At 40.2% G+C, this 2,220-nt stretch overlaps 1 non-coding gene across 1 annotated transcript; it reads right to left on the bottom strand.

The window, feature by feature from the left end:
• Positions 1–1,329: 1,329 nt before the first annotated feature.
• On the bottom strand, positions 1,330–1,432 carry LOC130025613 (U6 spliceosomal RNA). The gene has a single exon (XR_008792747.1). It is a non-coding gene; the product is annotated as a U6 spliceosomal RNA (small nuclear RNA).
• Positions 1,433–2,220: the final 788 nt, after the last annotated feature.

Raw genomic sequence — 2,220 nt, 5'->3', positions numbered from 1 at the left:
CTTTTGCTTCACCTTTTGAATCATATCCCCAGCCCCTATATTTCAGGTACTTTGTTAATTAATTAATTTTGGTTTGGTGGCCACACCTGTAGTTCTCAGAATTTACACATGACTCTGTGTTCAGGGATCGCTCCTAGAGGTGTTCAAGGAAACCATATGGAGTACCAGGGACTAATCTAAGGTCAGCATTGTGCAAGGCAAGTGCTTTTACCCACTGTTTTATCTCTTTGGGCCCTCAAGTTCTAAGTATTTTAAAATACATTATGATTTTTTAAATTATTTTTTATTGGAATATAATGGACACATTACAATATATTAATTTTAGGTAGATGACATAATGAAATCATGTTTATATATATTATGAAATAGATCTCAATAAATCTAGTAAACTTCCCTTATTACATATAGTTCCAAGTAGTTTTTTCTTATGATGAGAACTTTTAAGATCTATTTTCTTGACAATTTTCAGATATATAATATAATATTAATGATAGTTACCCTACTGTGATTACAGCCCCAAGAGTTATTTTTTGTTTTTCTTGCCTCAACCTATTCTACTCTGGTAACTCGGGTTGTATTTATCTATGTTCACTGATTCATTTTTGGTTTGTTTTGTTTTGGGGTCATTTCTTGTGGTACTGGGTAGGGTGCGGAACTCTCAGATTGTGCTCAGGGAATCACATGGTGCCAGAAATCAAACCCAGGACTTCACAGACTTAGAGGCAACATCCCCAGGCACTAGTCTGTCTACTCTACAGTTTTCCAAATTGTTAATTGCACACAAAAGTGGAATCATCCAATATTTGATTTTTTCCCTTCTGATTTTGCTTCACATTTCCTCTTGAACTTTTTCTATTTTGCTGTGATGGGCAACATTTAATCTAAAAAATATATCTAAAGTACTTCTTTTTATAAGTATACCAAATATTTGTTCTATTATCTATCAACAAGGATTTGGGGTTGCTTTCCTACATTAGTAATCGCAAATAATGCTGTAGTAATAAACACTGGGGTGGATGTAACTTTTATATTAACGTTTTTGCAAATAGTTACCCAAAAGTAGGAGTGCTAGATTACTTATATATAACAGATCTCTTTCTAGTTTCTTTCTTTAAAAATTTTATCTGAACACTTTCTGTTGTTTTGTTTTTGGGCCACACCCAAAGAAGCTCATGGGTTACTCTTGACACTGTACTCAGGAATTGGCCCTGGTGGTGTTCAGGGACCATATGGGATGCCAGAGATTGAACCTAGGTTGGCCATGTACAAGACAATCACCCTACCCACTGTAGTATTGTTCCAGTCCCATATACTCTTTAAAGCTATATAAAAATTATGGAACGTTTCACACATTTGTATGTTGTTCTTGCACAGGGGCCATGCTAATCTTCTGTTTCATTTCAATTTTAGAATATGTGCTGCTGAAGGAAGCCATATCATGGTCTTTAATTTAAAATAATTATTTAAGCAATTCTATATTAATTAATTTGCTCGAGGCCCTCCCATTGATCATCGATTTGCTCGAGCCGACCCAGTAACGTCTCCATTGGAGACTTTGTTGTTACTGTGTCTGGCATATCGAATACTCTCGGTAGCTTGCCGGGCTCTCCGAGAGGGGCGGAGGAATCGAACTCGGGTCGGCCATGTTGGCCGCTTGTAAGGCAGACGCCCTACCTGCTGTGCTATCGCTCCAGCGCTCCAGCTGGAGCGATAGCACAACGGGTAGGGCGTTCGCCTTACGTGCGGCCAACATGGCCGACCCGAGTTCGATTCCTCCGCCCCTCTCGGAGAGCCCGGCAAGCTACCGAGAGTATTGGATATGCCAGACACAGTAACAACAAAGTCTCCAATGGAGACGTTACTGGGCCCGCTCGAGCAAATCGACGATCAACGGGAGGGCCTTTACCTTTACCTTTTAATTATTTAAGCACCATGATTTATAAGGCTATTTTTAGTTGAGTTTTAGATATATAGTGTGATAGCATCAATCCCACCACCAGTGTCAACTTCCCTCCACCAGTGTTCCCAGGTTTCCTTCCCACCTGCTTCTCTACTGCTCTTGACAGCCACTTTTTAAAGTTTGGTTTTTAGGGGGTTGGAGTGATAGTACAGCAGGTAGGGTGTTTGCCTTGCATGCGGCCGACCAGGGTTCAATTCCCAGCATCCCATATGGTTCCCCGAACACCACCAGGAGTAATTCCTGAGTGCATGAGCCAGGAG

Source organism: Sorex fumeus, unplaced genomic scaffold (assembly GCF_029834395.1).
Source record: "Sorex fumeus unplaced genomic scaffold, SorFum_2.1 ptg000030l, whole genome shotgun sequence".
NCBI lineage: Eukaryota > Metazoa > Chordata > Mammalia > Eulipotyphla > Soricidae > Sorex > Sorex fumeus.
Note: the sequence above shows the minus strand (reverse complement) of the source record. Positions and strands in the feature narration are given on the sequence as shown.